Source organism: Numida meleagris, chromosome 1 (genome assembly GCF_002078875.1).
Source record: "Numida meleagris isolate 19003 breed g44 Domestic line chromosome 1, NumMel1.0, whole genome shotgun sequence".
NCBI classification, from domain to species: Eukaryota; Metazoa; Chordata; class Aves; order Galliformes; family Numididae; genus Numida; species Numida meleagris.
Window position 1 is genome coordinate 70,300,158 of NC_034409.1, and position 27,996 is coordinate 70,328,153.

Here is a 27,996-nt window from a genome sequence, read left to right on the forward strand (position 1 = left end):
ATCAGCTGCTTACCTCTGCAGTAACAAACAATGTAGTACACTCCAAAAGCAACACCACCTATTTATTTCCATGGAAACTACAACAGATACAAAGAGCACAGTAACACTATTTAACAGAGCAAATTCTCATCTACAAAATGCTATTTTTCCACACAGTCACCACCATTAGCTATGCATTTTCATCAGTGATGAACAAGAACCTGCATGCTGCACTCGTAAAGATCTGCACCAGTGCAGATGACGCACTGTTGCTGTGGCCACTGTTGAAATGCACTACTTTCCATCTCACTGTGCTCACAACCACTGTTTGATCTCTGCAAACATTCAGTAAGCATCAATGAATGTCAATGGGTGCAAATTTTTCCACATGGAAAAAATCCCACCAACATCCACCTTTGATACCATGGATCAACATAATAAAATATGAGACATTACTTTTGGAGCAGCTCTCATATTACTTGAGTTCTGGTTACGATAGCCAATGTAGATCCATTTGACAAACTTTCTGAAATTGTCTTTCTGAAAGTGACAATCACTTCCTCTTTACCTTGCAGACCAGCACACAGAAAATCATTGACAAAATACTAACTCCCAATAATTCATACATAAAGAATGATGTATGGCATTCATTGTACATGTTATACAGCAAAGATATTAGAAGAGAAGCAGACAGAATAGTGGAGAGTTAACGCTATTTCTGTTTTACAGAAGAGGATACTTGAAAATAATGCACAGAATAGTTACGTAATCAAATTTAGGAACTCCATATCAAGTTTCCAGATCTGATGTCTTAAAAAGAAAATACTGATTAAAAATGCCATGCTCTTGTGAAAACTAACCAGGTTAGGGGAAAGAAAAAGGGAAAAAAAAAAAGAAAAAAAAAAAACCGGACTCATTTCATTCCCTCTGAAAACATAAACTCACCGCATACATAAATAATTTAAATATTTTTCATGTAGTTGACATATGAAAGACTGCCTATTTAGGTAATTCTCCTTACCTTACTTATTAATGGTCAAATTTGATGTCATTATAATCCACAGTGATGCCTTCTGTCCTAAGAAAGCTGGAAAGCAGGAGTCAAAAGTTTAACTTGGGACTCTGACAGATGTCTGCCCTTGTCTCTGGGAAATACTCCTACAAAGTCTCTAACCCAAAGAACTCAAAGGAGAGTTATTTAATTATATGCAGTTTAAATATACACCTCAACTCACTGTAGGACACCAACAGCACTTTTCCATATGTGTCCAACCCACCAGTTTTAGGTTTTTGTTGTCCTCTTTCCTTTTAAATGTTTTAATGAAAATATTTTTTAAAAATAAATTCTGTTACTTATATACATTAACTATACTATGTATGGCCCAAGAATATTCCCAGGCAAGCCTGAGACAGTTGTGCTTTAAGCCTTCTTTTTGGAAAACATGCTTACAGATGAATTAGAACCTTCATATACAGATACATCGAGGAACAGGACACAACTTGGATGTAGTACCAAAACCAAATAAGTATGCAGTTTTAGATCATAGGAATGATTTGAAAAATTTGATGACATTTTTCTCTGGAAGTTGTTGAAAGACAACAGTAATAAGACTGCAGTAATATCACAGCATATGCATTACCTCACTAAGGTCAAAGTAAAGAATCTCTTATCTGCGCACTGTTTCTCACAGTAAAGTCCCAAAGATCCGTTCTTTTGGGTATTTTAGAAAATTGAAATCAGTTAATTTGTTAATTGTTGATTTTATTATCCTGTAAAACAAATAGTTTTAGCTATTTTATTTGAGTGAGCAACACAAAAAACTGATCATAAAACTTAGCATGCAACAGAAAAGTTGTTGCTACAGCTTCTAAAGGGAGTACACAGTGCATGCAAATTTTATGAGCAGAATATTAAGATTAAAGTAATATCTCTATGGGTTTTCAAGGACTGTTCACAGACATTGTATCTATTGTCACAACATTTTTGGACCCTCTTGTCTAATAAAACTATAATTCTTTTGGCAGCTTCCACAAATGCTCATTTTGTAGTGATTTTCTTTTCAATAACCATAAGGCTTTTCATGCCCACTATGTAATATATTTATCAGTATGGATGAAGTCATATACCCCAGACAGTCAATTCTGTCTTAAGAAGGTAAATTAGATCCAAAATACACTGAATTATGAAAACCTTAGAACTCAAATGTAGTTAAACTGAGTCTAATGAGGTCTGTGAAGTGCAGAGACGGCTTTTCATTTTGGATTAACTCACTTCAGCTATTGGTTCCAGATCTAATTTCCAGTCAACCCCCAAAAGAAAAGATCTGCTATTCTGAAAGAATAATTGAAGTCTGTCTTCCTCATTTTACTTGAAGTATCAACTCAGAGAGACATTTCTGGAAAACTCTGAGGAAGTGATTATTAATATTTTAAGAGGCAAAAGAGAAGATAAGTTAGAAACTAAGTGACATTGTAATGAAAAATGGGGTCTTCCAGTAAAGAAATACGAGCCAGATGAAGAGATGATTTCTCCTCTCTTGTCTAACCTATCCTATCTCTTCCCAGCTTCTACCCACTTCAGCTACTAGATTCATGCTTTAATCCCTACAGCCAAAATAATGGGAATGAAAATGACCAGAGGGCTTGTGAAAGAACACTTACAAATCTTGAATTTTATCGTTTCTGGTTGCCTCCAAAATCCTGCTTCATCTACTTGTCATCTCTAAGCTTATTGACACATGATCTTTTCTAGCCCAAAATCTAAGTCAGTGGTCCACTCTTCAGCTTCCTTGGTAACCAACTATTTTCTACACTATTAAACATACTGCTTTAGTTGGTGAAATTTGAGCAAAGTTCATACATTTATCTGTGTTCTCTTGGTTGTGCTAGTCTCTTCTCACACAAAAATCCTTATATTGATCAATCTCTTTGCCCCTGAACTCTCACATTTTAATACCTGGTCTCCACATCAGTTATAAGGGTGAGTGCAGACTGCAACACATTAAGGTGCACTTTGTGGCATGTCATCGCCATTCAAGATTACTGCCCTATTCTGATGATGCACTACAAGCACCACAACAATAGTGAAGGAACCACTTCAGCCTTTTCCAAGGGCTTTTGAATAGTCAGTGCGTTGGATGTTGTAGCTACTATAGGTCTTAAATGTAACCAGGTAGCTTTGTAGTTATTATAGCAAAACGTATCAAATGAACACAGCCTTCCCAAGAACCCCCGAGGAATCCAAGGTCTTCCATTCAAAAATAAATTTTGTTCTTATTTAGCATCTTATCCACCCTTTGATAATACAGTGGAAAAGTTGAAACTGTCCTGTTTACCCCACTGAAAACATTCTACACACTGAAATCTTACTGACTACGTGAAATCAGCTGCCCTAAGGATAGTTTACATAGTTTTCAAAAGCCAGACTAATACCTTATTCCACATGCATGAGTTCCAAGTTTTTTCTGTCTCTTATTTGCATTGAGACACTGTTAATTTTGTTGCCTCATCCTAAAATGGGATATAAACACGCATTTTCTGAAAATGATGGGTATTCATGACAGTTAAACATAGTAGAAATAAAAGATTAGTTTAATCACTGGAACTGCAAAATGTGAGTTTCCCTCCTTCCTTCCTTTCTGGTAGTTTATACCTTGCTACAACTGCTATAATATTAATCATTCTGATTTTCTGCTTACTGCCCAGGCTGGTACTGCTGTCAGAGGGCTATACTGTAGACAGTTATGTTCAGCTCCAATCTTTCTTTTAATCCAATTATCTACTTCTCTCCCATGTAATTTAAATCACAAGAGTTTACACAAGTTACTGGTTTTTAAAAAGCTTACTCTGAGCAGAACTGCTTGTTTCATTTCCTACTAATCTGTAGTGTACATCAGAATAGGGTATTTTGTCTGTAACGTATGCACCAAAACTCAAGATTTCTAAGGAGAATAATCACTCATAAAGTCTTCTAAAATGGTTGTTTTTTTAAAAAATGGTAAGTGTTTCACATTCTAAATGCAGGCACTGAAGAAAAAGAAAACAAGAAAAAAAAAACATAAAATGTTCTCCTAGAAATATATGAGTGCTTATTCTATTTCTCTCTGATTTATAGTGCAAGAGATACACATTGCCCTGGGTCAAATGAAACATTCTTGGTTGACTTGACAGCTTTTTCTTCCTTCCTTGAAAAGGCAAAAATGTTTCTGTTTAACCCTATTTAATGTCACTCCATTCCCCCATATAATATGTTTTAATTTTCCCATATGACCACTAAATCAAAAATCTAATTCTAATGTCAACTTCACAACACTAAAGTCAATGTCATAAGTTTCAATAAAAGAACAAAAACAGAAGTTTTGATTCTTAATAGTTGATTTTTAGAAATATTTCAGTAGATCAGGAGAGGTTACAGTGAAATTCCTACCAAAAATGTCTGTCATACCAGTCATGCATTCAATTTTCTTTTTCCAGACCAGACTGCTAGATATTTGAAAATGGGCACAAGTAGAAATCTGTCTTACAGGTAAATTTCCTCGATATCCCTGTAATTAGAGGCTCACAATGTCCTGAAGATAAAATCTACTCTTGAATTATTACACAGTTATTCCATTATTTCTTTGTTTGCTCTTCTGTGGAGACCTTATCAGCGCAGAACTTCTAGATCAATTACTTCTGTTGATTAGTTTTAAATAACTAGTGCTATTTGACCAGTCTAACATTCTCTTTGTTACATTACTTCTAATTTTATGTCCTTTAGTATCCCATTTCCTAATACACAGTTTCAATCTTTTCAGTACTCCCTCTGGTGCAAATTTTGTGTCATGTGTCCTGTGAGAATATGGGGGTTCAAAAGTCTTTGATTAAGAAGCTAGAATTGTTTATTAATAGAACTTGGATCATAACTCTTATTTCAGAGATACACTTAGAAAATGAAAGTGTATTGAAACACCACTAATTTGAAGACATAAAGAAATGATTTCAAAATTATTAAATTAGATCGATGCTTACATAGCTTAAAAATTGTGTATTCCTGAAGAGCTTGCATCATAAGTACTTCAGAAACCCTATCAATTACAAATGCCATTCAGGGAATAATAAAGTCAATTTAAAGGAAGTCTTGTTCTTAACCTAATATACCCCTAGCTAGGAGCTATTTACTTTCTCCGGATACTTTCAGCTCATACTCCTGCCTTACCACCGTCTTTACACCAATTGTATACTGAAAATGCCCAACTAACACGGTTAAAAATGCAATTTCATCTTGCTTCTAAGCTCTAGGTATAGCAGTTTCTGAAGGGGATTTTAAACAGATGAATTTCCAAAGCAACTCATGTAATTATCTTCCTCATAAGGTAATTCACAATAATTAGGAAGGCTATTCTAACTTATACAAAACACAAATTCCTTTCAGTCAAAAAAGAAAACTCACCTAGAAGTATAGCACTGATTAAGAAAAAATTTATTTTAAGAAAATCACACTTAAGAAAACATTTCTCAGTTAATCAGGCTTGCAGCTTGAAATTGCACCAAGTTCTACTTAATCCTTCACAGAAAGGTTCATAATCAGGCTAAGCATCTGCACTGGAACTGCAATCTGATGTCATAAACCTTTTCAAAAAGGGTCTCTGCAAATGAAAACGACTGCAAAATATGCTAAGAGATGAGATCAAAGTTCATCTGAAGAAGTGACAGTGAAATGAAGAAGTGATTTTTTTCAGGGAAGTCATGAGGTAGTAATAAGAAATTAAACATCGCAGTCTGCTTCTTTGCAGGGCACAGTAATTTGATAATTTATAAAGGTAAAAGCTGCAAAAAGCACACATCTAAGAATCGCTGATGCACATGAAAGAGTAAACCAATTCATTTATTTAGTAGAAATATATCTGGGATCTTCAACAGAGTGAAGCAATTCATAAGAAAACCGGAGAACACTGTTTATTGAAGCAAGCAAAAAGGAAAACTATATAGGGATGAAGACAAATATGACTACTGATGTTTGTAACCCAACAAGCAATGAGACGAGCCAAGCAGCAGTGCATGTGTTGTCAGCACAGCGACTTCTAAACTAAAGACCTCCGACTGAGTTCTAAACGCATGCAACACAAAACAAATAGAGGCACTTAAGAAGGGACCTGTGGGAATATCAGCTCAATGACTTTGAAACAAGCTGTTAATAAAGTGCTGTCTCAACTGCAGCCGTATAACAAAACCAGTTCAGAAGTATATCCATGCTAATAGTTAACAAAGTGTTTGCAATTGAAGTCATATATTTAAAAATCCAGGTGGTGTACTGATATGACTACCCACAGACATCTACAAAAACTTGGTGAGAACAGAGTGATCAGCATGGTTTTCTGAAAGCCAGCACTATTCTTAAAAAGGCAGCTCTCCCACAGAAATACATATACAAGGTTTCACAGCAAATTAGGGATGAAAAACATTGCCTGTTAACCCGAGGCAAGCATTTAGGTTCTGTTATTTGTCTTAAACGTGGAGGAAAACAAGAGTCTAAACTAAACTAAATCCAACTAAATTCAGCCTTACTCAGCATACCAGCATGTTTGTGGGTATCTGAAACTACTCACATAAGCATCAGAACCATGAGGAACACTTGTGAAAACTTTTATCTTTGTCTCATAACAAGGCAATAGCATACAAATTACCTATGATTTCTCCAGTCAAGACTCTCCTTGCATTACTAAGCTACTAGTTTGCAAGAAGGCGGTAAAATAAGGGAAGCAGCTGATACGTGTCCCCCACAGAACGTCTGCTAGTTATAAAGCCTGGTCTTCCTGCATTTGAGAGAGTTTCTGGCAAAGTGTGAGCAGAGGTAGACAAGGGAAAATGTATATGTGTGTCTTTGTATTTAAGAGAGAAAATGCAATGCAAGTATCTAAGTCATTTGGTTTTATTACAAGTAACATAGCAGGAATTACAGCAAAAGCATTTCCACTATTATGTATGCACCAACCTGTCAGCATCACACCACAGCACCTAATTAGCCTGCTACTTTTTATACACCTTCTGTTGTATTTCAGTTTACCTCTATAGTTGGAGCATTAAAAACAAATCTGGAAAGATCTGTCATACTCTAAGAAAAAATAGATCATAAGCCTTAAGTATTTGTGTTATACAACATATATTGATGCTACCCATTCTTACTGCTAAAAAACAATCTGCAGGCTTTTTTGCTTTTAATAAAGTTTATTTCTGAAAACAAAAACTTGGTATATTCTGTGTAATTCACATTGTTCTGACATACAAATACATAAATCAAATTGTTCTTTCACATGAAGATAAACGCACTTACTCTTCCATTGACTCAATTCTATGAGGAAACTGATGGAACCTAAAACTATATAACTCAAAGTGAATAATTTAATCCTTCAGAATTTTCTTACTGGAAAAAGATAACTGGATAAATAAATAAAGCTGTTTTCCATCAGAAAAATCAGCAGTATTGCAATACAAAATGACTATTGGTGAAAATGCAGTCGTATTTTCTCCACTATTACAAACCTGATTCAATTTGAAAGTGTGTAAACAGATTATTTCCAAATTCTTAAGCACGCTCTGCAGGCAGCTCCTAATAGCCGTAAGTGGTAATCTGTATTTTCACCTACCCTGAGGCTAAAAATCCATCTAGTTATTAAGCACTCCATGACCAATTGAGAACTGACATTTTAAGTTTGACAATTGAGTAGTTGACAGATCACTGTGTGCACACCCTCTTTCCCCTTTTAGATCTGTCACAGCACTGCAATATGTAAGCATTGATGCAGTCTGGTTTATTCAAAGCTTGCTGAGAAAGTTAGAGCCAGATTGAAAAAATAAAGGATCCTATTTCTCTCAATGGACTTGGACCTTTTTAATGTCTCTCCTTTTATGAATAAGATTTATAAAATAAATAAATAAATAAATAAATAAAATGGTTCTGCCACTAATGCAGACAGCATAACTTCTATTCAAACACTAGGAAATTTTACATCTGGTAAACAATTGCATGATGTAAATGTGATTCTCCTTCACCCCCAGTTATTTGAAAGATTCCCATAGGATTTGGGGACAACATATTTTCAGGCATTCATCTTAAGTGACAGGGATTGTTCTTGGATATTAATGTTCTTCCCCACCCCCCACAGTTTTTGTAAGGGGTTTTAAAATCTGATGTATATATTAATACTGCCTTAACTACAACAAAGCCCACACCTGCACATAGTAGCTCAACTTTAACCCTTTGGATTCTGCAAAGTCATTGTTACGCTAGTTCTTTTGGACACGGAGAAGGATTCTGTATTGGAGAAAGTCAGAATACTTAATGCAAGCAGCAGATGGGAGCAGAAGTGGGTGCCAAAGATTTGGCAACATTGTTGATTTTAATTTAATCACAGAAAATTTGCCATCTGAAAGTTTATTGTCACACATGCTTCACAACGCAATGGAAATGGCATTTCAGGCTTTTGTGCTTTAATGTTTGTCCTCAGCTGTTTGTGCTGAATTATGATTTAAAAATCAGTTACCTGTTTTTCTTAAGCCAACAATTACCATTTTCTTAAACAAGCCTTAATGCTAGGATCCTTTTTCAGCAATGCTACACCCGCACTAATAATGCTGTGCAGATGCCCACTCTACTGCTGCTGTACTCTGTAATCTGCAAAGCAGGAGACATTCTATCCTGTATGATTTGTTATAAAGAGGCCTTGTTTTTTTGGTAAATCACGTTCCATCAGAGTAACTTCTCCTGTTACCCAGGCCTTTCTACATTCTGAGAAGGGAGCAGGGGATGTTCAGAAAAACAGTAGCCACATAGGACACAGCATTTAAACATTAAAAGATCAGCAAAGTAATGATTTACATCACTGAAACATATATTACACATTCAGTGTCATAAAACTTTAAATTGTGGTGAGCTCATGAAGACACATTCACTTTCTAGCTTGATCTTTTGGATCTGCACAAACTAAGAAATCATAATACATTGTCACAAGCTGCTAGATGTGACAAACCAGGTTTCCAAACCCACAAAAAATGTTTTAAAATCTATTCCAAATTCCTTTTTATTGTATTTCAGTAGTATCACCTAATAACAGTACTGGAATATTATGCACTATGTAAAGGGAAAAAAGAAACAGTACTATGAGGTGGGATATTAATAAAAATGAGGAGTGAGAAAGCTTCTTAGCACCGTGATACAGAAATGAAAATGGTGCTGCTCATGAGGCAAAAAAAAAAGCTTCCTACTGAAGAAGTATCCATCTTCAGGTAATGAAAGCACACTTTTTTAAATGCTTAGGGAAATGTACTAAGTTAAAAGTGTTGGCACTTATTCACTACTGATAAGTGAACTATGAGGTACAGACAAACTATTTTTGAACACCATAATGGTTAAAAGGATATTCTGCCCTAAATACACTTTGAAACTATGACCAGTTATGCAGTAATAAAATTCAAAGTCTGTTCCAATTCTTGTAAAAATCAGTGCAGCCAAAAGACTCAAATGAAAAAAACGAGTAGTATTTTGTATTTCCATAGTAATCATCGTTGAGCAATGTTATAAGTTGAGTCACTTACACATTCAAAACAGTGTCAGAGTTTTGTTATCCAGTATCTCAGACGCAAATAACTCTTCTAATGTCTGCTTTGTTTTGGCAAATATCTAATCAGTACCACGCAACAGGCACATTTGTGTGATCTTCACAGACTCATCTCCCATTTCCCCAGTCTCCTATCTCCAAAGAACATGACAGTTAACAACCATGACCAGCCACACAGAACAAGAAACAGAATTTAGGACACTTAGAAACAATAAACAAAATATTCATTTATTAGATAAACTACCTAGATGATGCTGTGCATATCTGTGAAGGCCCTGGATTTTCCGTACCCTAGAGCTCTGTTGTTAGCTTACTTTACTCCTCCAACTTCATCAAAAGAATGGACGGAGTATTTATCTGGTAGTAGTTGCTAAGAAGAGAGGCATACTGGAAATCAGTCCTGTGGGTAAGTTTACACTGTGTGAAGTAGGGATTGTCTACTGGCTCATCAATGTGATCATTGCTCTTGTTTCCCATCTCTAGGTCCACTTACCATGCCTGATGCTCCCTGCTTCAATTATAAAAATCAAGTACGTAATGGTATTCTGAGAAAAAAAGAAAAAACATACCAAAAGACCCAAATAAACAAAGAAATGGAATGTGCTGTTGACTCTGCTTCATGATGGTGGATGGAGAGAACTCCACTATGCATTAATACATCCAGTTTAATGAATCATGTCCTATCTACTAGCACTGAGCACCAGCAATTGCATGTTGGCTTTAGAAAATCTTATTTCTGAAAGTAGTTTATTGCCTTTTAAATATTTTATCCCAGTTCAGCAGATGGGGCCAACTATGCAAAATCCTTGGAGATAAATGAGGCATACTGTACTGATAGGACATCAGGCTGTAACTACAATGGGAAACTAAGAAAGACAACAGGAAGATGAAGGCTTGACCATTTGCAAATAGGTGAGGATTTGTCCAGTGAAGCAAAGTTACGCATATGGTGGACAGCCACTATAAAACTTGCAGAGAACCCAAACTACTAAAAGCAAAAGAAATCTGATACAGAAAGCTAACTATGAACCTACGGTGAACTGATGGTAAGATAGCTTCTTGCCTTATGAAGATTCAGTGAATACAATGGGATTACATCACTTACCAAGAGTATACAAAGCACCAGAAATTGCACAATATGAATGATAATCATGTCAATAAATAATTCAAAAGCATTCTAAGAGTTACAGACAAAGTTTTAGCAAATGATAAAAAAAAACTGTCAGGCTGAAATCAAATAGGCTACTTAAAACCACCATGTTTGAAACACACGTAAAAGTTACCATGATTTGACTAACCATGCTATCAAAGCTCTCAAAAAAAATCTTCATGAAAAGAAGTTAAGGTTCAAGAGAACGTTTTTACACATCAAGATAAAATAGAATAAAATAAGATAACTAGATAAACTGAGAAAGGTATAACCGATAACGATAAGGCAGAGGAGGAATTATCCATCATTTTTATCACACTGCTCGCTAGACAGATCATTTATGTGTATCTAAAAGTGCTAATGAAAATTGAAGGACATTGTTATCATGATAGAGGAAGGGACAGAAGAGATCTCAAAAAGATCAAGCACCCTGCTTGATCTTAACCTGCCTTAAAATAAAGATTTCAAAAGGAGCCTTTTGTCATTTGGCTACTGGATTAGAAGATACAAAAGCAAAGAGTAAATGCATTTGCAGTATAAAAGAAGGTAGAACTTAGACACTGCCTGAGAAGAACCAATCAAATACACTGAAAAAGAAAGATGCAGAGAGACAAATGACTCCAAGTCTTTCCTATGCCTTAGGCAACACGAGGTTATGCTTAAAGCCCTTAGTGAAACAGAGGATGTTTATGCCTTCTTGGTACCTACTCCTATAAGGGAAAGTTTTCTGTAGATTAATTTCCCAGCAAGAAAGTAATTAAAAGAAAATCATAGATATTTTCATTACATAAAAGGTTAATGCTCACAATGCTGATGCCTCAATCCAAAAGAAATATCAAAAGGAGAATGATTAGAGAGACTGAAGAGCTCTGGAAAGAACGAGAATTGAGAGAGAAAATCAAAGCAAGAAAATAAGTCACCTAAAAATAAAAATCCCATTAATATACTTGGAAACTAAGGCACCTCAAAATGTTGAGGATGACCACAAGGATGACACAGTAGACAAAAGAGTACCATAGAAATGACTGCATTTTCTTTGAAATCTGATCTGAACTGGTACTGTCTTGTCTCCTTGATATAAATCCTTGTAAAGACTAACTGATTAGTAGACCCCTTCAGTAAGTTGGCTAGGCACATTTTGCGTGAACAGACACTGAACCAGATTATTTTTTGCAGTTACAGAATTTTACCTTGGGTAGGGCATAGGTCATCATTACCCTTTGGGAAAGTAAAGACCGGAGGAGGGAAAAACTCTAAATATCTGATGATACTGTTTGTTTCCCAAATGGGCAAATCTTAAGATTTAACAGTTGAGGATTTGATTTGACAACCTTAAATATTTTCTTCTTATTATTTTGCGAGGAGACACATCTTGAGATGCCTCTACATGAGAAGGCCGAGTAACACATGCCCAAGGAGGCATAGAATCATAAAATCTTTTGAGTAGGAAGTGACCTTTCAAGGTCATCTAGTTCAACTCCACTGCAATGAACAGGGACATCTACAGCTAGATCCGGTTGGTCAGAGCCCCATTCAGCCTGACTTTGAATGTCTCCAAGGACAGGGCTTCCACTGCACCTCTGGGAAACCTTTTCCAGCACCTCACCACTCTTACTGTAGAAAATTTTCTCCTAATGTTCAAACTAAATCTTCTCTCTTTCAGTTTGAAAACAATTCCCCTTGTCCTATCACAGTAAATCCTGCCAAAAAGGATCCTTCCCTTCCTTCTTATAGCTCCCCTTTAGATATTGAAAGACCACTATCAGGTCTCCCTGGAGCCTTCTCTTCTGCAGGCTGAACAGCCCCAGCTCTCTCAGCCTGTCCTCACAGAGGAGGTGTTCCATCCCTGGGATCATTTTTGTGGCCCTCCTCTGGATGCACTCCAGTACTGAGGACTGTCTCTCCTGTACTGAGGACTCCATACCTGGATGCAGTACTCCAGGTGAGGCCTCACCAGTGGAGAGTAGAGGGGTAGGGTCACTTCCCTTGACCTGCTTGTCACGCTTCTTTTGATGCAGCTCAGGATATGGTTGGCTTTCTGGACTGCAAGGGGACATTGCTGGCTCATGCCTGGTTTCCCATTTATTATTTATTTAACCTCATGAGGTTCACCTGGGCCCACTGCTGGAGTGTAGTCTCTCAGAATCGCATCCCGTCCCTTGGGTGTGTTGACTGCAACACAGAGCTTGGTGTAATCCGCAAACTTGCTGGACGTGCATTTGATCCCACTGTCAATGTCATTGATGCAGATGCTAAAGAGCACTAGTCCTGGTAATGACCCCTGAGGGACACCACTCATCACTGATTTCCATCTGGACACTGAGTCATTGACCGCCACTCTCTGAGTATGATCTCGCAACCTGCTCATCCATTGAACAGCCCACCCATCAAATTGTATATCTTTCCAATGTGGAGAGAAGAACATTATGGGAGATCATGTCAAAGGCCTTACTGTAGTCCAGATAGATGACAGAGGCTCTTTCCTTGTCCACTGATGCAGTTATGCCATCATAAAAAGCCACAAGGTTGGTCAGGCAGGACCTGCCCTTGGTGAAGCCATGCTGCTTATCCCACATCACCTCCCCTCTCTTCCATATGCCTCAACGTAACTTCCAGGAGGATCTTTTCCATGATCTTCCCCAGCACTGAGGTGAGGCTAACAGATCAGTAATTCCCTGTGCCATCCTTTCTACTCTCCTTAAAAGTGAGTGTGACATTGCCTTCTCCCTAATCACCAGAGATTTCGCCTGACCACCATGACATTTCAAATATCATAGAGAGTGACCTGGCAACTACATCAGCCAATTCGCTCAGGACTCTGGGATGCATCTCATCAGAACCCATAGACTTATGTATTTTCAGGTTCCTCAAGTGGTCGTTAACCTGATCTTCACATTTAGTGGGATGGGCAATGCCTTCGCAGATCCCACCTTCTGAATAATCTGCTTGAGGGCTTTGTGTAGAGCAGTTGCTCGTGAAGACTGAGGCAAAAAAGTTGTTCAATACCTCAGCCTCAGTTTTGAAGCAGTCTGAATACCACAGTATCTAAATCATTTTGAAGGTCTCTTCTCCCAGCACTAAGGAGTCCAATTCCTACTGCTGACCAAAACACTGTGTAGCAACAAACACCAAGTACCACTTCTGTCTCTGAAACTTTCATCTGTGCAATAAAAATTGCTCAGAGCCACAACACATAACTGACTGACAGTGCACAGGTTCCTTGGATGTTTCTGCTGTCAACTAATCAAGCATCTGACCATTGATATACCGTGTCTCTAAATTAACAGATTCCCGGTAGACACCAAGCTTAGTCCCTTTCTTTGTGACTCCAGGTCTTTCTTCCTCTCCCTGTCATCAACCTATCTCCTGGAATTGTGTGTCATCCTGCTGCTGCTGCCCTTGATCCTGAAACAAGGAAGGCAGACTTTCCACACATTTCTGCCACCACTCTTCCTTCATGACCTCATTTGGCTGTCAAGTCTTGCCCATTAACTCCTCTGAAGACTTCAGCAGAAGGACAAGAAATACTCAGGCTTAGTAGGAGAATTTCTTGACCAGATTTATTTTATAGAACTTAGAATTTCCAACTCCGCAAAACCATGACAAGCCCTGAGATACACATTCCCATATAGTGAGCTGACTCCCTCTTCAAAGGATCCATGGTTTGGCTGAACGCTTCCTTGCCTTCACCCAGAAATCATTTGAGCTCACCACTCATGATGCAGAGTAACTGGAAGATAAAATGGGAAATTAAATTCATGTTGGTAAATGCAAAGTAATGCAGGGATGGAAACTCCTCCCCATGCTAGCGTTATGCAGTGGTGGGCTTCAACATAGCTACTCCACCTTATAAGAGAAATACGAAGTCAAAAACAAATAATTTAACACAAGTAAAATGATTCTATGCAGGTGTTAATTCAGTTCTCAGTAGCAGGCAGAAAGCAGACAGAATTTTAGAAGCTGCTGAGAAAACAAAAGAAAAGCTCATAGTGTCATGGTGCAAGTTTATGGCTCATCTACATATCTAGAGCCAGAAAGGGAGCAGGAGAGAATAAGGATTGTAAAAGGTAAAATATTTTCAAGCAATTAAATGAATGAGGAAGATTCAGCTGTAAAGGGAACTCAAAAGTCTATATGAGTGGCATGGACAAGCTGAACAAGCAACAGTTGTGCATCGCTTCTCATGATACAAGAATTGCAAGCCAAACAGTGTTGTCAGGCAGCAGTTCAAAAATAAACAAGAAGAGGTGCGTTGTTTTTCTTCCCCCACACAGCATACAGCTTAACTGGATTTGTTGATGACAACAGCCTACTTATATTCTAAAAACAAACACATTTCATGGATAAAAGCATCCATCAACATCTATTAAACTCCAAGCTACGGTCTCTAATGCAGAAAGTACCTGTAATGCAGTTGGCCAGGAGCTGGAAGAGTATATATCTGACAGAGTGTATATCTGGAAATAATGTCTGTCTCACACCATTCAATACCTACTCTGGTCAGTATCACAGACATGACAACATGCTAGGCAGATGTTTAATATGACCTCAAATATCCATTCTTACATCTCTTTTTGTCTCATCTACCCAATCCAAAAGAGCCACATCAAAGTCTATTCTCCTCACTCTGTTTTCAATCCATGCAAAATACCTATACAGAAAAACAACAAACTAAGCAAAAAAGCAGCATTATCTGCCCTTGTAGAATAAAGAGTTCAAAGTCACCTTTTGATAGCCTTAAAGATGGTGGTTTTCTGAAACCTCTTGGTACTAGAAGACCTAACTCTAGGCTGCTTATGGGCAAATACAAACTAGCAAAGCCTCAAGTTCAGATGGTCAGGAATAAAGACATCACCAGTTGATACTTAGAACCTACTCTTTATTGTGTTTTATTGAAGAGTTAACCCATCTTTGAACCTTCTCATACCAGTATATAATGAAGCCACAACTGAGGGTTGGAGCACACAAGGGAACTCTTAAAATGGACTTTTACTTCTTCAAAATCAATTCCTGTAAAAGGACAAAGCTCCTGTACTAACTTGCAGTTATTATTGAGTAAAGACAACTACTATCTATTTAACTAAAACATTCCGCATAACCTTGCACAGGGTACACAGCAGACAAAAACTTCAGCAGATTGAAGTAGTTAGTCTGCATACTACTGAGCTGTTAGCTTCTGAAGAATGAGGTCTTCAGAAAAAAAAAGAATTGTGCTTGTGTTTAAATTGCTTCTAGGAAAGCAGCAGATCCCATTTGTTATCATAAGGGGACAGGAATTAGAATCTTCCCATTGTCTTGACTCACAATCTAAACCTCAGTACATATACTTATGCCTTACTTCTGTCTTGCTGATTACCTGTGTGTTTTGAGGGTTCTACTTTCTATTGCATTTTCATGTATTTGTTGACTGTGAGACTTTATCACCTCTAGCGTACAAATGCATGTTCTTCAGACATTATTTCAGGCTTCTAATGGGGGAAATCCACAGCTAATTACTTATAACATTGCATTTTCAGAGATCCTTCTCTCTTGTGATAAAACAAAGCACCTCAGTAACATTGAAGTTATTTATGTATTTTAAAACACTGACAAGTTTAGTCTTGATGTAAGGTCTGGATCCCTTTCACAGGTGCAGGAAGGTCTGAGTCACTGCCATCCCAATGAATTTCAGTTACATCCATCATCACTCAATACTTCAAAATCCAGGCTCTGAATTTGCTGTATCATTACATTTATTACCAATAACGAGCTGTACAACAGATGGCTTACTTCATTGGGTCTGCTTTGCTACTAATAGCTAGGTAATTTAATTCAAACAACTTCCTCTTCCAGGACCACTAGCCTCCCAAATGGAGCAAAATCTTTGTACTGATGGGTTGCATTCAGCATGGATATACAAACTACATGTGAGATAATGCCGCCATATGACCCACTTGGTATCTATAAAATTATTTATATATATATATATGTCATATTAAAAACACTTTATTTGGACTTGTGTAACAAAGTGATTTTATAGCAAGCACTGCCAGTATGGGTATAGAATTCAAATTATAAACTTCCTTAAGAACCATGACTTACCTTTGTTTCCAAGAAAATGATATGCATAGCTTACTTCCTTAAAACAGGCTCTTTCCAAACCTCTCATTCCATCACAATGGTTTCCTAAAGCCTTCACTAACTGCAAGTCTCTCTGGCTTCACAGTCATGGTAAAAGCTCCTGTGCAAGAAGACAGGACTTCTCTTCCAGGAAAGAGGACTTGCTACAACAATGACTACAGAACCAGACTGATTGTATTATGTGCTCAGAATCTCAGTTCACAAAAAAAATGTGTTCTTTTGGAAGGCCATTCTGTGCCACATATAAATTCTCCAATAATGCTATGCAACCAAATGATTTTTGTTGTTGTTTTAGCAGTGGAGTTGGAAAAAAATCAGTAAAGACATTAATGTTGAAATGAAATAAACATTTGTTTAGTTTTGGTGCTTGAAATTAAAACACTAAAACATTTACTTCAAATCAGACAAAAGAAAAGTGAAGTAAAAATTAAAGGAAATAGAGATTAGGCTCGTGAAAGAGGAAGAGGATTTTCCATGTTTGACCAGGATTGTATGAAACAAAACTACTGCCACTGTTCCTAATACCATTAGCTAGGCTAGATACAAAGTGGAAGAAAGTACAATAAATGTTTGTTGAAAGAGAAGTGGGGCAGATTTTAGAAGTTTGCAGGCAGCTGCTGGACACCAAAACCTTATTCATCCAGCCCATGACATCAGTATGCTGCAAAACATAGTCTTGATTTTGGTAATTTATAAAAAAAAAAAAAAAAAAAAGACAAAGGTCCCATGTAGCTCTCCACCATGTGCCTGCTCAAACCCATCTGAAGAGAGAGAGACATGATTGAGAAGGCAGTGGAACAGAAAAGGAAGAAAGGAAGAGAATACTCATCTTTGATTGTTAAGTGATAGCACTACAGCTTCATTTGCTTTATTTAAACGTTATACGTGGCTTTTAATTGTTTGTTGTAGATAAATATACCTATTACGCACAAAGTTGCAAAAACAATGCTTGCTTTTAAGGCCTCATTATCGAAACAGACACCACTATAAACACAGCCTGCTTAAGAAAGGCGCTGAACACATTGAGAATATTTCTCCTCTCACCTTTCCTAAAAAAGCACCTAGCATCAAGAGTCTTCACTAAGGCTGACTCTGAGACAGGTGCAGTACAGATCATATCTGAAAAGCATGTGTGTATTTTTAGAGCTCTTACTTGATGTTTTAAGGCTGGACTGTAAATACCAGTGATTAGATTGTACTACTTGGATTAAGTTTCATATTTCAGAGAAGAACAAAAGGAAAGAAAAATAATCTATGAAATATTTTAAACCAAACTATTGTTAATATGTTTATTCCATATTTCAATTCCATCACTACAGGAAGTTTAGGAAGCTGTTACTTACATTCAGTAGGTAAAGCAATAAATTTTGTTGCTACCAGTAATCAGACATTTGGATTTGTGTTTAAGCTACCATTAATCTTCCACTTTAGCCTGAAGTCAGAAGATGTAGGGAGAGACTAGGTGGAGCTGGAAAAGGTTATTGTAACTGTTTCAAAGTCTGGATCAATATTTGCCATAAGCAGTAAACTTGTTGCACCCCTCGTATTATCACTGAGAGATGAGAGCAATTGCAAAAGTACAAAATGAACACATACTATGCAAATTCATTTAAATGAAAGCTATGCATATATGCCTATATGTGTGCCTGTAGATACATTAATTTCTCTTGAATATCATAGAGTCATAGAATTGCTCAGGTTGGAAAGGACCTTCAAGATCATCAAGTCCAACCACAACCTAACCATACTGCTCTAACAACCCATCGCTAAATCATGTGCCTGAGCACCACATCCAAACAGTTTTTAAACACATTCAGGGGGGAATAAAGAAGAAAGGAATCTTCAGACTATGGCCTTAGAGCTTAAGAGATTGAAGTTGGATAAAACTTTCCCTGCTATGAATATATCATTATGAGAAAGAAGATAGAGTCTGTTGAAGAAAGACAATGGACTGAACAGTCCTCTGCCAAGAATGACCCCAAAACATGGGATACTAGCGATAAAGAGTAGAAAGGCAAAAGAAGTATTATTAGTGTCAGTTCCCTTCTTCACAAATATCACATTGTTATATTTAGATTATTGGCCAGTAGTTCCATCCTGATTCCAGCAGAGGGGACTCAGAAGGGGCTTGGCTTTGCTTTCACGACAGCAGCCCTCACACACCTGGGGCTTGACTGCTTCCATTCAAATAAATAGGAATTTGTCCATGGTCTTATAAAATTAGGATCTGTGTCTTGAAAACAGTTATTTCAAATTAAAAATAAAAGTTTGAGCCTTGTTTAGTAGTTCTTCACCTGTGCTCTTCTACGCTGAATGGGGAGGAGAGGAAGAAAAAAAAAGTGAATTGTTTCTTTCATACGAGATGAGCTTTTAATTTTTAAACACAGTTCTACTTATGAGACTCCTAAAAAGTAAATACTAGCAATGTGTGATGTGGGCCAGTTTCTTACATAAAGTATATACCTCTACAGTCAAGAGATGAATGGCAGAGCGCACAAAGAGTCCAAAAAAAAAAAAAAAAAAAAAAAGAATAGGAATAGGAAATAGCTAAGAGTGACTGAATCTGATCTTTGCAGCACAGATTCAGACTGCACATGATTTGTACACTTTGCCACTTTTCTAGCAATAGAACAATTTGAGGGCTTTTGTAAATCACAGATTAGAAGCAGAACAGCACTGAGCCCAAAAGATCCTTTCCATTTGCCACAAGTCCTGGAAAGGCCACGGGTCAGAATGTGATCGAGTAACTACTGCACTGGCTAATGCCCCAGTGCACCTGCACTGGTTGCATAGCTACTGAGTTACTTCACATGGGAATTCATAGATTTGCCCAAACACAGAAGAGAGCCTGCAACACAAAGCAATAATTAACAGTCTCCGACTTGTGTATATAGAATCTCCTTGCATAGCTGGCTTCACTGGATTGTTTATTCTCTGGATAGAATCCAGCTTTCTAAATCCCTGCCAATAGTATTTCTAAGTATGAAAATTCAGCAGTGTCTTAATCAGGAAATACTGCTGTGTCACCATACTTTACAACAGGATCGCAATGAATTATTCAAACTCCATACAATCAAAATAAGATAACAAGGATGATTATACCGAACTTATTTCAGAAACACGGTTCCAATATGGAGAAAAGCCCAGACCTATTTCTCTCACGGCTTTTCAGTTCTAGCCCAATGTGTCAATGCTCAACACTTCCACTAAGCCACAGATGCAACTAGTGCTTTACCCATATCAGAGCTCCTATACGTCTGTATCTGAAAGTGGAATTTAACACTTGGTACAATGGAAAATGTTGTATTTAGAAGAATGAGCCTTAACACTTTTCACAAAATATCAGTGAAGTCCATCCTGTAAAGATACCGTTATTCAATTCCCCATAATTTTGGATAGTTTAAGTTCTTCATGAAGTCTCACTGTGTGGGCCATAGCTATTCCTGCCTTTAAATTTATGTTGCCTTTTACAGCTTTACAGTAAATCAGTCAATCAGCTTTGAATTCAATTCCTGTATTTGAGGATGTTTTGTGTGAATAACTTCTCATTTAATCTAATTTGGTAAATTTCTGTCCAAACTACATGCCATGGTAATACTAAAAAGACAAGACAGAAAGAAAAAACCCAACCTTAACCATGTAGAAGAAAGCCAGTATTTTGGATGTTAACGCGTACTGAAGATTCATGTTTTCCATTCAAGATAAATTATCTAAAAAGAACATAATCTCCCTGGAAAAGTTTACCTCCACAGAACTTTGCCTATGTTTTTGAATAGTAAGATGAACTATCTGGGAAGTGACATAATGGGAAAGTGACATAATTTTAAAGTGTAAGAATTGTTGGTCAGAGGTTGGTGCTGTTAGTACTGGGTGGGGCAAGAGTAGAAAAACATCTCAGTTCTCACCAGAAAAAGCAAACCAATGCAAGATGGGAGACCACCAGATGAAGCATGTTTAACAAAGAAAGAGGTGCTTGAAATCGTGTGGTACAGGCTGAAAATGGTATGGAAAAATCAGTCCTGGCATCTTCATATTTGGGAATGCTACACAGACAACTAATGTGCAGAGTAGATGGCTCAGGCAACTACCTCCTTAAACCTTGATAGCTTTGTACAGAACGGTAGCTCTCAAGCAGCAAAATTAGTGAAATACAGAGATTTCAAAAAGTAATCATAGAGCTGCAGAGTTCTACAAATCACATTTTTTGAATACCCTTCCTCCAGTGAGTTCTAGGTACTTCACTTCAACTCCTCCAAGAGAAAAAGCCTGTAACTGAACAAGTTTCTCTGTTAAGTGAGCCATAGGAATGACAGCAAGGTAATCGTCAAGGGTAAGATTAAAAGAAGGAAGGAAAGAAAGAAGAGAAAAAGAAGAAAAACTAATACCCAAGTTGGGGAGGAGGACAAAGGGTAAGGAATATGTCTAAAGTATCACAACTCCAGACAACAAGACGCAGTCCAAAAGTTTTTATTGGTATCTTCCAAATGTCTCCTCTATCAGTGCTGGGCCTTTTCCTTCTCCAGGTAAAGTGAAATCCCTCTGCTTTTTCTGTTTGAGGTAGTAAATCCTTCGTGTAATGCCACTAAGTCAAACTACACTGCTTCTAGATTGTATCAGGAATGGAATTCTAATGGACTGGATAGTGCCCATTAGAATAAGTGGTTTTTGTTTTTTTTTAATCAGTAACGTGATCAAGACTCAATTGTTTCTCAGCACAAACTGAGAGCTGGAAATCCTCCACAGTCCTTCCAGGAATGCCCTGAGGTTTGTTGTTTGCAATGCTTGGTCTGCAAGCATATTACTGTCAAGGGGTTTGAAGCATAAAACAATGCTCACTGTTATGTGCAATGTTATAGTCTCGTTCTTTATTAGGAAGTTTCTTTCTAGCTACTGAAGTATGTTTAGGAACACAACTTGTTCCTATGGAAATTAGTGAGAATTTTGCCCTTGACTCCAAATAGAACAGGAACAGACTCCCTGTCTACAACATCAGACATCCCAGCATAAAGTGACAAAATCGTGTGGGCCTGCTAAGCTTCACTGCTGTGAAAAGGTCAGCCTACAAATCAAGAGACTCAAAGGGAGAAGCACGAATGCCGCTGCTGGGGCTGCTGTGCACACAGACATTAGGTCTCTCCCTGCTTATCTCCAGAGAACATTAAAAAATCAGCTCCTTAGCTTCCACCCCACACAAGCTGCCAGGTAGATCCATCCACTGTTGCGCTCAGAGCCTATCTCCTGCAAGTGAAGAAATCAGGCAAATCAGTCCTACCATAAAAGCAGTGATGTACTGCATCAGCTGAAGATAAGGCATCGAGATGCAGCATCAAAAGGTTGAGATGTCACCTGGAGTACTCAGTGGCTCCTCTGCATACTTTCTATATTGACAGGGGGTATTTGAGATGTACATGGGGAATACTATCTGTGTTGCATGCTGGTACCAATTTCTCAGGGGTGGGGTGTTCCTCTTCCTAATTTCCATTTTGGTGCATAGTGTATGTGCATCTACGGTACCAATAAAAGCAGAAATCTGTCCTCTACTGTAGAAACTGCTAATAGATTAATCTGCCTTTATTTTTCCCACCATTATAAAAAATAAAGTCAGATTTAAAGCCAATTAACTGCTCCAAAGGTTGCATTATGCTGTTCTTAGATTTTCAAGATCGTAGAGGATTCTCAAGTCTACTGGTTATTATCTGCCATATCATATGTTCTGGCATTCAAACACAAACTGTTTGCCATGTGGTTTTTGTTTCTCTCTTGAGAGCAGACATCCTCTCTGAATCTGAATTACACCACAGACATTTCCAATCCCAGAAAGATGAGTTCTTTACAACTGAGGCTAAGTAAGGTATGCAGATCATGAAGACTTCATACTGGGGAATCTATAGAGGCCAGCACATAGCTTTATCTTCAGGGCCTTTGAAATGGATTGTATTGCTTGGTGTTTCTGAAGCACTAAGGCAGCACACTCAGCTTGCTCTCAGGTTTGATTCTACTTCTCCTGGGCTTCTGGTGACCATCAACACCACTGTTACTACCCACACCCCTAGCATCTGGATAAATCTTTTGAAATGTCTGTGCCATATGCCTTCCTGAAATTTTAAGTCCTTATAAGCTTCCGTGCATTCTCTTCCTTCATGTAGAAGTCCATATCACATTTAGTGGAACTTTGTGAGAAGATTTGCCTTTCCCTTCAGAGTTTCTATAGTTTATATTGCAGTGATGTACAAATTGATCACTGGCTGAGCCCTACAGCCACTGAACTCCATTGTCTGAACAACAAGATTTGGAGGTAACAAATTTGAGCTGAAGTATCCATTCGTCTATTTCATAAGTAGGAAACAGACCCAGGTCCAAAATTTCCAGAGTCACTAGTGAATCTGTTTGTGTCAACTTGCAGATTTGCAACATCAGGCGTTTTAGAGACCTGTTCTTTTCTCCATCAGCCATATTTTTAAAAAATCCTTTTGGGTTGTTTCATATTTGTGCCTTAAAATTCTAGTCACTTTGAAATCATTGTACAGAATTCATTAAAAACAAGGCAAGTAAATGAAGAGATAGAAAAGAGCTTTTCTAGATTTTCATATGTAAAAGTTCTTATCTTTAAGAGGAATAAAATGAACAAAACAGAAGAGCTTTACTTCACCTTCCAATAATATGGAAAAATATATTCCTTGCTCTATCTTACTATATTTTGGCAGCTAAATCCTGACAAAGGTGATCTATCATCTACAGCAGAAATGTGATTAGTTAAAAAAAATCAGTTTTCATCAGTAAACCTTTTCTAGAAAAGGATCTCAGCCTAAAAGTCCAGTTCATCAATCTCCAATATCCATTAAGAGAATGATTTTGAAAAGTAAGACCAAACAAAAAACTTGTAGCTGGATTTATACCAAGTATATCATATTTTGAGGTGTAAACATTCTTACAGTAGTTTATTGAGAGCATAATTAAGCTCCCAGCTGGAATAATACAGCGACAGCTCTCATACCTTCCTAACGCCCTTACTTACAGCTGTTCTATGAAGCTGTGCGCTTCATAAGCTTGAAAAGGATACTTGGAAACTCATCTGCCTTTCTCCCACCTACAAACACAGGAAAAAGAGAAAGAATGAATAAGTAAATAATAGGGATTCTACTTCATTTCTTTAGTGCTGGTTTCTGCTGCTGATGAGCCTCTTGCCACCAGCATGCAAATTTTAAAATTTATGACTGCCTTATTTCTACCACCAGAAGTCTAGTACATTCGCCCCAACAGCAAACCTACATGTACAAGAAAAGCAGGAATTAGCCACTATTCAAATTCTAGATCTGTGAACTTCTTCTCTAGAAGTTTTAGCAAAAGGAACATAAGAGTACAAGCATTAGAAACAGTTCCTCCATTATACCTCCACATTGATCTGTAACAGTCTTACTGCCTCTCAGACGACAACTAGTGATCATGCACGGTGACTGATTCAGGAAAAACGTTGGGTGTTGTTTCTCATTGTCATACCACACTAACATTTTGCTGCTCCAGAGATCTGTCTGAGCACCATACCTGCACAAAACAAGATTTTACACTGAAGAATCTACACTCCAAACAAACAAGACTGAAGATAAGTAGGGGGATGATGAATGGAGAAAAGATGAAATATGGGGATAAAGCAATTTGCCTAAGGCAGATCAGTTACAGAGAAAGTAGCTCAACTATCTCCAGTATTTACTTTTTCCCCAAACCACTTGAAGGACTTCCAACACCAGAGAAACAATGCTAAGTTTACTTCTACATGCCAGTGAAGTTGAAGCAACACACAGCTTGGGCAATATGGTGCTTGGATATGAACATTCCCAGAAGTACTTTTGTTTATTAAAAAAAGTACATTATAATCAATTTATGTTGGTATAGAAAAATACAGAACCCATATTATCATCTATACCTATGGGTTTAGTCTTCATATCTATTTGCATTTTTTTCCTCTGCTTCTTCAACAGAATAACTTTAGCAGTAGCAGCTCATACAAACAGACATCTTCTTAAGCTAATAGTATTCTGAAAAGTAACTATAAAAATGATACAGACTTTTCATAAAGTATCTTTCTTGCCATCCTGTTATCAATCTTAAGAAATAGATGTTTTCCTGCCCTCTCATAGCAACCAGGGTCTGAGAACTGAACTGGAATATCTGTTGTTCTTACTACCACAAGTAATAGAAGACTGAGCTTTGCAGAAGGTACAAAGCACAGAACGAAACCTGGCTCACTTTCTGTCTACCTGCATTGACTGTGCAGCACTAAGTAGGAAAAATGTACTAGTTCAATATAGAAACATAATTCAGTGACAACCAAAGGAGATGAGATACTCAGATGTCATTTCCTTTGCTTTCTTTCTGTAGGTTTGTCATTAAGTTTCTTCACTAGGGCTAGTAATGGTCAGAAGGTCCTCAGTTCCCAAGAGATATTTTCAGACAGATGTTTCACTGCCAAGCTGCTAAAAAGACAAGGTCACAGGCTTGATTCTTTAGAATATTTAAGTAAATGCTTGAAGCATAGTTTGTCTGCTGATATTAGAGAACACTAATGCATTTGGAATGAGGCATATGTTTTAGCACTTTGCTGAACAGAGCTTGGGATAGGCTCTTCCTCAGGGTACGAAGGAGATATGTATTTTAGAACAGATATGGTTTATTCACTTGAAAGGAACATTTCAACAAAGAAATATACACTTCCTACTGAAGTTCCCCTGATATCCTAACTTACTACTGCTATCATCTCAGATGTCTACAGCTGAACATCAGTCAGGTGCTATTTAGGTTTAGAAATTTATATCCTAAAACATTTACACACTCCCTCTCAATGCTTCTGTGAAGAATGGTACATATCAAAATGTTTACTGGAGAACTACAAAAACTGTTTGAACTGTTTCAGATGTTTAATTTGACATACAGTTAAAAGTATGTGTTTGCGCATTCTCTCTCTCAAAAAAAAAAAAAAAAGAATAAAGAAAAAAAAAAGCTTTTCAGTCCCTCTTTGGTTGCAATGCTAAGACAAGTGACCAAAATTATCATTCAATTCTACAGACTTTTATTTCTCTACTATTTTGTCGCCTTGCTAGATCTACACTCTTTGTCATAGTTGATATTCCTACAAATTTAAACCTGCCAAAGAGCTACGTTTTTACCTGAACCCGACAGAGCTAATACAAGAAGGCAGTGACTGGTTGTTAGCGCAAATGGGATTAGAATTATTGACTTCAGCTGGATAATGATAGGACACAGCATCTTGAAGAGGCAGGGCAAGTACTCTATTTTAAATAAAAACTGGAGTTAAAAAAAAAAAAGGGGGGGGGGGAGATTTGCACCTAGGTCAGTACGGAAGAGGAACACAAAAGATGTATTTACTGCTCATAACAAAACAATACGTTCAAATGTAACAGTACTTTATCTCAGAAGAACCGTTCGCCTGATTAGCTCAGAGCACCACAGCTACCAGTGGGCAGCGTTTCCTTCTGTTAAGACCCCAGAAGTTACAGGGCAGTTAAGGACCTGTCAAGGTCACACCACAAGAAGGTGACAAAGTTACACAGTAAGTCAATGAGCCGATCCTCACTTCTGTGCTGCAGCAATAAACTACAGAGATCCCAGCACAGAGCCTCTCGGGGGAGGGATCCGCGCTCATCAACGACACACAAAGACAACGAACATCGCACTTCTCAATACTCGCGTCTTGAGGGAGAACTGGAGCAAGCGACGATTCAAACTATCTTTTAGTCTGAGCTTTATGGCTAGAGGAGAGAAGTAAAACAAACACTAAGAGATCTCGCACAACTCACACTCCCGCTTAGTCCCGTCCGTGCATCATTAAGGAAGGCACCGCAGCCGGGAACACTGAGCTGGGGCCGCGGATCTCTCCGGTTTTATCGCTTGTTTTTCTCCTCAGCGGCAAAACATGACAGCGGTACGAGTCCGTCTCATGAACAGGAAAAAAACGAAGGCGGGCAAACAGATAACCCCGAAGCCTCAGAGGGGTCCCGTTGTCATGGAAACGAGTCACCACTAATGAGCTTTCTAAGGCGCGAGCGGTTAATACCTGAGTCCCGCAAATAAATATTGATCCGCAACCCCAGCGCACACACAACAATCCCGCTGCTAGCAGCCCGGCTCGTGGCCAAGCCAACAAGCCGCCCCCGGCCGCTCGCACACCGCCCTGCCCGCACGCCGCACAAAGTTTCCCGAGCGCGGCAGGTAGCGCCCGGGAACCAACGGGTAAAGCGCAACCCCTAAAAATCGAGAGCACCCCAACACGCGGCCCGCTGACCTGGCGCTGAGTCGCTCTCGGGGCACTTTTTCCGACGGTCGCTCGGCGAAGCCCCGGGGGCAGCCCGCAGCCGGCGTTGGGCCGCTGCCGAGCGGCACGTCAGAGCCCGAGCCGGGGGACGAGGCGTTCCGGAGCCTCCACCTCCTTCCTCATCGCCCGGCTGCGAGCCCGCGTCCCCACCTCCACGTTCTCCCGCTGCCCTCCCCCGCCCCGCCCCAGCCAGCCGCTCTCCCTCCACCTGGGCCGGCTCCGCCACGCGCGTCCCCTGTGCGGCGGGGAGGAACGCCGGAGCGCCAGCTCCGCCTCTCCGCGCACCGGCTGCTGGCTGCGCTCGTCCCGCCCGCAAACTTCCCCCGCCCGGCGGGGCGGCCGGCTGGAAAGGACGGTCGGGCCAGGTACGGCCCCTCCGACGGAGAACGGGAGGCGCGGAGCTCCGAGGCGGGACGGCGCCTCAGGGCGGGGCCGCTGCCGCCAGCGCTTCGCCTCAGCCTTGCGGAGCGGGCGCCGCGCAGCCCCCTCCTAATGGTACCTCGGGGGCGGCCTGAGACGGACAGCAGCCGGGTGCTGCTCGCTAACGGCGTGACTCGGGGAGAGCGGGAGCTCTCCCGGCTCTGCGCGGTCTTAGAGCCGCGCTGCTGCCGTAGCAGAGCCTACCTCCGTGAGACAAAGCAACTCCGAGAGAGGAAAAGGAGGGTGCGCACACGGTTTATGGGCTCACTTTGCTAAAAATGGCAAAGCCTCCCTCCGCCCGCCTGCCCGCCCTCCTCTTGTGCCGCAGCCACTCGGCCGAACGGGAGCCGTGATCGCGGAGGAAACGGCCGGCCCTAAGCCACTGCTTCGGAATGGTCCCTCGT

The 27,996-nt window shown here is 39.0% G+C and overlaps 1 protein-coding gene across 7 annotated transcripts in view; it reads right to left on the reverse strand.

The window, feature by feature from the left end:
- Window positions 1–27,330, reverse strand: part of KIAA1644 (KIAA1644 ortholog) — an 81,932-nt gene extending 54,602 nt beyond the window's left edge. For 4 of the 7 annotated variants that reach the window (XR_002437349.1, XR_002437347.1, XR_002437336.1 and 1 more), the window contains exon 1: window positions 27,143–27,328. The gene's annotated coding sequence lies outside the window, so the exon portion shown is untranslated. Of the gene's footprint in view, window positions 1–27,142 lie in introns of all 7 variants that reach the window. The other 3 variants (XR_002437350.1, XM_021392798.1, XM_021392814.1) reach the window with 2 other exon arrangements.